Raw genomic sequence first — 10,187 nt, 5'->3', positions numbered from 1 at the left:
TATGACTTGAATTGAGAAACTTTATTGTTTTAATTTAACAAGTTAGGCCCACTGTCTCTAGAAGATTTTCCCTTTGGTGACAAACTTCAAATGTGTCAGTCAAGATATATTAGTAGAGGAAATTAAACAGCAAACAAAAGAGGAAAAGAGAAGACCTGAGCTGCTTCTTTTTTTTCTTCTTCTTTTTTTAATGTCTGCCCTAGAGATTAAACTCCATCTTTTTCACCGAGGGCTTGAATATAATCTTTGTTTCTGCTAAGAGATTTGAATAAACATTATGCAGTGCATTGCAGATGAATTTGAATATGGATTTGTGATGAGTTTGACAGCAACATGAAAGTTGGTGAAGTTTATAACTCCTGGCAGGACTTAAGTTGGCATCTATTTGCTCCTTTTGCAAACTCCCAATATTTACAACCTGCTCCACTGTGCATGAGGGGAACATTCAGAGTGTAAGAATGTTACTTCATGCATCTTGGCAGGACAAACACCTCCATCTCCTTGCCTCTGCTCCACTCAGCGTGATCAATAACTTCATGTTAGAAAATCCTCTCGGGATTTGTGCAAATGATGCAGAATCTCCGTCTAATAATGCAAGTCCAGCTTCAATGCATAGTGAAGGCGTGCCCATTGTTTTCATGGGGCAAATATGAAGATGTTCCTCTGAGCGCCAGGATTTTTTTTTTTCTTACAGGAGGCTAAATCAACTGCAGCCACAGCAGAAAGTGGTTCACACAGTTGTCTTTTTGCTCTCTGAGGAGGAGCCAGCTCTCTCAATTCTTTGAAACCCCTGATTCAACAAATCTGCTTTTTCCTTAAAAGTCTAACCTTTACAATGGCTATTTTTGGTGCCGGCGCTTTCTGTCTGACCACGTCGGGATTCTTGCTCTGCCGAATGTGCTCAAAGTGCACAACTGACTTATGCACAGAGCAGTTTAGATGCTAGTCACAAAATTTTACATTCAAAGCAAGAAGCCAACTTTATGAATCAGGCAAAAAAGCAGTTTTCTCTTCAGTGTTTTCAGCACATAATTAACTGGAATGGCCCTGAGATATTCAGGCTAATGAGCCAAATTAAAAGAGACTCATGTGACATAAGTTACTTGAGTCTCTTTTGTAACTTATGTTTGTTAACTATCTATGCACATAGTTCTCTCTGCACATAGATAACTATGTGCAGAGATTTTATTAACATGAACCAGGTATCAGACTTGTCAAAATGTTGCAAAAACAAAAAACGACTTCCTTACTGTAAAGGGGTTTCAGTTCAAGCACCTTATTTGATTATTGCTTTAAATTGAATCAAAAAATCAAACAAAAGCGCTCTCTAAGCCAGCTAACTTCACAGTACTTATGTGTAGGTTTAATCATGGCAGAAAGTTTAGGCCTAGTGACCGATACTTTTAATGCAGTGATAGCAGCAACATAATAAGTCCTGAAGAGTGCTGATTCTTCTGTACGTGCCTCTCACAGGAAATCACCAAAACTCTCACTGCTCATTATCCACGCGGCTGGATATTAAATTGTCGACATCACTGAGAGTTTCAGGTGAGTTCCAAGACGCGGCGTCTAGAACAAAAGCCTGTGCACGCGCGCGCACGCCAACGCGCCCCCAAACCCTCCTCCACCCACTCCTTCCTTCCCGTCTTCTATATTTCCAGCATGACTGAGCTCACCGCATTCCCCCACAGAGCCCTTCTCCAAACTTGCAGAGTGCATGAGCAAACACTGTGTACCGGGCCAATTAAAACTCCTCTGGCGTGGGCGAGGGGGAACACTGTAAAAAAGGAACCTCAGGGGTTATCACATTAACAAAAGAATATCATGTACTGTTAACTAAATAATTCCATGTTTGAGCCAAAAACATGATACAATCATGTTGCATAAACAAGATATTCCACAACTTCAACGTTTATAAAATTGAATCATGTTGAGCGAACATGATTCATTATAGTCAGACCGATCCTATGCTGAAGACCACGAGTGAGATCACGGGATATCACGCAAGTTCACGCGAGAATACGCGAGACAATCGGTTTTCTCTCGCAAATGGAATAAAATGTATTCAAGGTGAGATAACGTGATTCAATTACGTCAGCTAGATCTTCCGCCAAAAAAAAAGAACGTCGGGGCGTATTACATTAACAAAAAAATATCATGTACCTTTCACACAATAATGTTTGGTTTGAAGCGAAAACGTGATAAAATCATGTTGGATAAACAAGATATTCCACGACTTCACATTTATAAAATTGAATCATGTTGAGCTAACATGATTCATTATAGTCAGACTGATATTGTGCTGAGGACAACGAGTGAGATCACGGGATATCACGCGAGAACACGCGAGACAATCGGTTTTTTCTCTCAACTGGACTAACGTGATTGAATGACGTTATCTCAACTTGAATACATCTAATTAACATATATATACCCACCGCGGGTGGTTCTTATCCTCTGAGCTCGGGTCCTCTACCAGAGGCCTGGGAGCTTGAGGGTCCTGCGCAGTATCTTGGCTGTGCCAAGATATATATATATATATATATATATAATATATATATATATATATATATATATATATATATATATATATATATATATATATATATACGTTTTTTTTTTAATTATTTTATTCAATATCAATATTTGTCAAAGTTAATCTAATAAAAAAAAACACAGTGACGTCAGTTCCAAAGCGCTATTGTGTCAGACTCATCTCCCGCTGAAGAGGATCCAGGTCAAGAGATTACGGAAAATCACGCGAGATAACTGGCTTGCACCTTGTTGGGTTTTTTCAAGGGCAGAGGGGAGATTCCTGGCGTGCATCCACTTAATTTGAAGAAAAGAGTCAAACTTCATCTAAATCCATATAAAAATATGTAACTTAAAATTTCTCTACCATTTTCTACTTGTTCCATACTTGCGTCACATTATTTCATGTTCTGTAGATTAAGTCGGTTAGGTTAAGGCAGATAGCTTTTTGTTTACATTTATCGCCGCACCATGTTAGGTACATTCTGTGCGAAAAAAGTCTGCAGAGCCATATGTAGTGTAAGGGTCACAAAGCTGCTGCCAGAGACACAAATGGACCCCAGAAATGTCACAGTTTTGCTCCTCCTGAGCTCCCTGGAGGTTTAGTGGATTTTTAACACACGGATCTAACATCAGTCTATTTCTAACTATTTTAATTCTATTTCATTAATGTTACTATGGAGGTAAATGTAGATACACACACTTTGGTACCTTTCTATAATCATCGAGATTCTTAATTAATTATGGTAGTAAAAAGTCCTACATTTCAGTCGGTGAAACCTGCAGAAAGCATTGCTTTCTGAGCTTTGTTAAATGTTCCTAAAATACCTGTTAGTTATGGATTTCTAGTATATTTTGTCAGGTTAAAACTCTCAATGGATTATCCATTATTACAGACTTGAGCTTTCTATTTTTTTTTTCTTTAAAATACATATTCCTCTGCTGTAAAGATGTTGGGGTTTTTTGGACTCTTCTTTGTTGTCCCCAAATAATTGTAGCTCAGAAACAATATTGAAGTTCATTGGTAAAATTGGTAAAATTTTGAAATGTTGATGTTTTTTGTGTTGATTGTGCTCATTTTGACCTATGTTACTATTGCTTTCTACCATGTTCAATTCACCATTGTTCTGCACATACGTGCTTGCATGTGTCCAGTGGTTATATTCATGAGGCATTCAAGGGACTTGTACTAAAAGATACAACTCAGTTCACTATGAATTGCATATTTTAATGGCTGAAAATATATCTGATCTCTTTCAGAACATCACCTGTCTGTAATCCACCTGCGTAAGTTCTGGTCAAGGGGTCATCGGCTATCAAGTTATAGATTTCAGTGGCTAATAGTAAGTTTTGCCAGATCTAAAGTTACTGAATGTAGTGTTAGAGAGCTTATAGAGCTAGAGTTCAGCTAAACATTTATTTGGCCAGTCTGTTTTATTTGTCTTTATTTGCGTGGGGATGTGGAAATGTAAGGAGTGTAGTCTCTCTCTGTCTCGTAGATATGACCTGTTAAAACATTTTACACTTAAACACCGGCATATGCGACGTTATCCATGCCCACACATAGACTGTCCATGTATGTACTTGTAAGACATGGAATGCTTTGCATATTCATTTAAGTAGAAGGATATAGACTGTGTTGACCATTCTGTACTTTTCACATATTTCTTTGGTGATATATTCATGTCTTTATTTAAACCTCTAACAGCTTCAGTTTAGATGTTTAAATAAAATGTTAAACTCCATTTTAGTCATGGCATAATGAAGGGATACTAACAATTTTAAATATCTTTCAAATAGACTGCAAGCCACTGATCACTTTTGTTGTGACTTCCTTTGAATGTAGCTATGTTTTCAAGTGTGTGAACCTATACTGCTGGAGTTTTGAGATTGTTCTCATTGTTTTTTGATCTGCATATTTAGGAAGACACTGCTGAGGTCAGACGAGAGTGCATCCTCAAATGTCTGTGTGTACCTAAATGAAGATCCAGAGAAGCTGGTGAGGGAGTACATGGTATGTTAAATTCTCTTTGTGTTTACAATAGAGGTCCTAAGAGTTGTTAAAATACTTTCAACAACTAAGGTCCATGAGTGACTCAATCAATGTCAGTCTTAATTTATTTACTTAATTACATGTGAATTGTCTCCCCCCCCCCAATACCCTTCCCTAACTCCCTTAGGACGTTGATGAATGAAATGGCCAAAGCCGAGACTGTCCTCGGAATCGTCATTTGAGCAGAGGCTGCCGATGCACATCTGGATGTTGGGATTGTCCTGGAGGAGGTGGAAGTTATGAACAGCTTGGGCAGTGTATCTTCTGCAATAGTGATGCTGCTGGGACTAATCTACGCACTAAACTTGAGCTACCCTCAAGTTTAGTGCGTTCAGCACTCAACTTGCTCAGTAACTCAAGCATACCTTTGAAGTAATACAGGAAATAATAATGAAATTGGATGGAAAGAACTTATCAAAGAAAGCACAAGTTCTCAATATGAAACTCGCTGCTAAGTTGAGTAAAGTTTCATATGGAAAATGAGTGTTTAAAGTCTGCAGTAGAAAAGATTTATATTGTTACAGTTCTCTAAGTTGAGCAACTATACTGACATGTTTTATGTTGTAAAGAATTGGCTGGGAAATGAAACTGTAACCTTTTTGTAGTTGTTTTTTTATTTCAATGTCCAACTCAGCTGTGTTTTGTGCTGTGTAAAAAAACGATGTATAACAATTCTGAAAATACAATTGTGTTGTACCTTTTCTAATTGTTGAGTGTTCTTCCTACACTTTCACCTAGTGCTATCTTAAAATGCTTGATTAACGCTTGAAAATATGTCTTTGAATTAACGTCATGAAATAATGGAAAGGATTTCCACATGATTAACTAGCTGTCTTTTAGCATGAAGCATATTTGTTGAGCTAACTTGCTTTTAGTGAGTTGGACCTACTGAATCAGGTAGTGTGAAGGTACCACTGTAAAATAAGGTGGTTTCAACTAGATTCGTCTTAATGAAGTTACATCAATGATTTGGTCCTAAACATTGCAGATTAGTTGGGCGGGCTGTATTGCATTACACTGGGTCACGCTACAGTAACTGAGTTAAAGGAACCTTTAAAACATATGTTGAGCCAACACATTTCATTTGAATTTGAATAACCTTAATGAATGGAGTTGAGCCAACTCATTTGATTTACAATCATCCATTGCATTACCATAATTCTGGTTAAGCCAACATATTTGGTTTAAATTAGAACAACCTTAATGAATTATGTTTTGCCAACTCATTTAATTTATATAAGAATAACCACAATATATTACGTTGAGCCAACATGTTTGATTTAGAATCACCCATTGAATCACCATTGTAACAAGTTGAGCCAACACATTTGCTTTACATTGGAATAATCTTAATAAATTAGGTTGACCTAACACATTTGCTTTAAATAGGAGTAACACAAGTACATGGTGCTGAAATAAAGCAAAGTAATCAGGTGGAAATCCTTTCCATAATTTTTTTATGTTCATCCAATGACTTATTTTTTTCAGTGAATGGCAGCATGGGACAGATAGATGGGGCATAACAACCCATTTAGGTAATGACCATCTTTTCTCTCTCCCTCAGCCCCCTTCCTCCATCTTCTTTATATACGACGCGGCGTGAGTTTCTTCTCTCCGCTCGTCCTCCTCCCTCCATGTTGATTGTCTGTCATTCCCTCTGTGCTCCTGGGACCAGCTAATTGCCCCTCTCACACTCCCCCCTCTCGCCTCTTGTTTGATAGGATGCCGATTGTGGCAGATGCCGCCTTTAAGCGATCAATGGCCGAAGTTCTTGAACAGCTCAGCGCAGAGCCGACTGTGGTGACCTGACGTTTATGCCTTTAAAAGTTGTTTTTCCTTCACACGCATCACAAGTAATATCACTTTTTAGGTCATAGTGAGTTTTTTTTTTTGGATACAAAGGTGCATCTGACCGAAGTGCCTGAGTGAAGATACTCAAAGTGCTATTAGTTGGAGAAGCTTTTCTGCTCGTGCACAGAAAACATTTGAGTGGAAAGTTTACCACCTTCTCCCTTGCATAAAGCCACGCGGGTCCTCGGTTCTGTGCAGCTGTCAGGTGGGATTACCCGTTCCTGCTGACAGTGTTGCTGCATGCCTCTGAATATACTCGAGTCACCATAAAAGAAATAATGACAGAATGTGACAAATTATCACTCTCGAGTTGTCAGTCATTTGCACCCGGGGGATATTTGTTGTAGCACAAATAGCAGGGGTAGTCTTAGTCACAGGGAGGATGACATTTGCAAAGGTTTGGGTTGTGTCCTCAGTGCACAAAGAGCTCTTTTTATGCAACCGTCTGCTACACAGACACTCATTTCTCCATTAAAGCGGTGAAAACACTCTCTGGTGAGGACCGCGCAGTCGGGTTTCACACAAAAGGAGGCAGATTGGTGATAATGATGTCTCGTTACGTTCATTCTCTCTTGCCCCCGCGCGAACACCTTACCCGACGTGCAAACAAACGCCGCCGGTGATTACGTACGAGGAGGGCATCCAAACTGCCTCTGCCGGGGCTTCGTTTTGGCAAAAGACTCGCTTCGAGACTCCTCTTGGCAAAACGGAAATTTTAAATAAACACGGTTGTTTTGAAAGCACTGTCAAAAGTTGTCAGCACGTGTTTTTACAGAGTTCTCTCTTTTGTGCCGAGTCCAAATGCTGAGAAACGACGTGAAAGGGAACATTATGAAGTGGTGTGATGTTTGGCAATAAGTTTGGACACAAGAACAAAAGAAGCTGAGAACAAACAGATCTGCGGCCTCAAGAATAAATGAGCGCGCAGTTTTCACACTAAAACATGCCGTATGAAAAATTTTTGAAAAGTGCGGCGCACAAAAAATTTCACACATGCCAACTTGTGCGTAAAATATGGCGTGTTTTATGCAGGAGGCCCCCGGGCTTTAAAACACAGAAATGAGAAAGAAATCACAAGCCTGCTCTATTCTCTCCCGTTTTCCTTCTCATTGTGATTTTGGCTAATATTATCGACGCCTAGTTACACTTTGGCTTTATCATCAGTTTTATGTCTAATCATGTAGAAAATTTATATTTTAAATCATACTTTCTGTGCAGATTCCAGCTCTATTCATGTCTGCTAATGAGAGAGGCTCAGAGACACCAGACAGGCTGAAGCGCTCTTTAATTATCCCCTTCTCGCCCTTTTTTCACATTACACAGGCTCACTTCACAAGGCACTTCCATTGGACTACAGGATCAGTTCATTTTGTGTTTTTATATTCATTTTTAATTGCCTGGCGAGAGAATATGCATTTTTAAGGGACATCTCAGGGTGCGGACAAATCAAAACTGGCCGCCTTGTTCGGGAAATCTTATTTGACCTCTTTCTAAATGACTTAATTCATCAAAGTGTCGAAAACGTTCCTTTGGGATTTCCGGCCGTATTGACGTGACGGCACTATGCAGTTACTACAGATTTTTTGGGGTGGAAATCTAAGATGTGAATCTATTGTCCTTCAAAATCCTAAAAGTTCTCTGTTATGTTGGGATCTTGCAACTCATTGTTCAAAGCCGCCATCAGATAATCAATGTACTGCAGACATGAACCAGTCTACTGCTGCTCACTAAATCTTTTATTTTATTCAAACAATTAGCTTCTCTTATATGGAAGCTAAAGTAACTTAAATCCTCTGATGTTTTGATTCTGATTCTGGGCTTCAACTTAGTCAAGTCATCTTCACCGACTCTTCATGCTGAAAATGAACACATTCCTGTCTTGTGATTGGCTGATTGGCTAATTGTGTTAGCAAACAATTGAAGTTGGTAAGTGTAAAATTACAAGGCATTGTTAATATGAATAAAGAGAGCAGTCTCCCTTGCTTTAATGGAAAAACGGTTTTAGTGCTTTCGTTTTTCATCGATCCTGTCTTGACGCTTGGAAGAAATACACGTTGCCATTTTTGCAAGGGAAGATTTTTATTTTAAAGGATAAATATGAATTCAGTGTAGATGCAGGAAAACTCCTAAGTTTTAAAAATGAAAGGTAAATATATTTTAATGTACTAATTTACTGTTATTAAAAAAAAATACTGGTTTAAAACACAGCTTTAGTCAACCTTCTTCATCTCCCTGTTGAACTAAATTGAACTAAATTAATGCAAATTCTCATTAAAACATGATTCTGCATGGTTTTTGCATTGTATTGCCACTGTTCTGGATCTTCTTTCTGCATTCTTAGTTATATTGTGCAAGACTTCTGTATTTTCATGCATTTCATTTTATTTTTTTACACATTTCTCAACTCTAGGACTTAAAATACTTGTAAATGTTCTCAACGCTGCCTTTTTTTGTTTGTTTGTTTGTTCTTTTCTTTTACAATGAGCAGATTTGTCACAAGGTTTTATTAAGTCTTCTTCATTGATGTAAACTGGACCAACACTTTTCACCTAAAATTATCTATTCATCATCTTCACGTTTAATATAAGGTACATTTTTGTCGATATGAACAAGTAGAAATGTAATTTTACCTCTTTTGTCCCTCCTGTGAATGCTAACTCAATTTGTCATGTTTTTAAAAGTTTTCCATTATCCACGAGTGAAGCAGAATACAGTGAACACCTTTCTGTGCCCTTTTAACAGCTCAAATGAGTGAAATTGGCAAAGATTTAACGGTCACCTTGTGAGTGTTTGCTGACGAGGAAGTTTGTTTCCTTAATGTGCACAAGTCTCGAATATAGATGGGCTTCTTATGAACAGGTTCGCTCGTTGTTTGTGCTCTGCCAACATGAGATTACTGACAGCAATGTTTACCTACAACACTTGCGTGTTTTATAAGTGGTCAAATTTGTGCTTAAAGAGCAACACATAACAGTTACTCAATTTAAAATTTCTGCTCTGGACATGAAGATGTTCTAGAAGTTGAGTGTGTGTCAAAATTGTCCCATAGCTAACGGTCTGTACATGCCAACTCAGCCAGAATGTAAAGGCCGGCGATTCAGGCCTGTTGTAACTCTAAGCCACTCTGTCCTCTTCTGTTAATAAGATAATGCTTCACTTCTGCTGGCATCACACACTTGATGAACGTAGTCCTGGGAGATTACTTCTCAAGAGCAGCTGACAGGCAGGATTACCCAGACAAATTAATGGCTCTATAATTTGATTTTCCCGGGATTGCAGTGTCTAAGCAACTCCAGCAGAGAGGAACGGTCTGAATCAGCCCTGCCGCACGGTGACATTGGCTAATCACATCTGCATGCTAAAGAGCCCGCAGGGCCACAGGGGAGTGGGGGCCGGGGGAGACGGGAAGTGGGAATTATTGTATCCAGAAACCGATCTGTGGGACGCAGCAGGAGGGTTCTCAACTCAGACACGCATCTCAGGGTTGAGGCGAACAAGGGCGGCACTAAGGGATGTGAGAGGACAAGGTAAGTGGTAAATCTGTTACAAATCGAAAGACAACAGCACACTCTGAGCGAGTGTTTGTCCGCCATCAGAGACACCTGCTGTGCCTGAGATCAGCTTCCAAACACTTGTCAAGTGTTTCTGTCTACTACTCCAGTGGAAAGCTGTGTGCCGGTGCATGGGGGAAATAAAAAAGAAAACCTCAAGAAGGCAAGTCTCCATTGTGAGGAATACATTCAAGTTAAAA

The 10,187-nt window shown here is 39.0% G+C and overlaps 1 long non-coding RNA gene across 1 annotated transcript; it reads left to right on the top strand.

The window, feature by feature from the left end:
• The first annotated feature begins 2,938 nt into the window (after nt 1–2,938).
• LOC129369106 (uncharacterized) lies at nt 2,939–5,286 on the top strand. The gene is made up of 3 exons (XR_008606920.1): nt 2,939–3,875; nt 4,456–4,546; nt 4,713–5,286. It is a non-coding gene; the product is annotated as an uncharacterized LOC129369106 (long non-coding RNA).
• The last annotated feature ends 4,901 nt before the right edge of the window (nt 5,287–10,187 follow it).

This window comes from Poeciliopsis prolifica, unplaced genomic scaffold, assembly GCF_027474105.1.
Source record: "Poeciliopsis prolifica strain line A6 unplaced genomic scaffold, Auburn_PproV2 SCAFFOLD020, whole genome shotgun sequence".
In the NCBI taxonomy this organism is placed as follows: Eukaryota; Metazoa; Chordata; class Actinopteri; order Cyprinodontiformes; family Poeciliidae; genus Poeciliopsis; species Poeciliopsis prolifica.
This window is presented reverse-complemented; position numbering and strand designations above follow the sequence as displayed.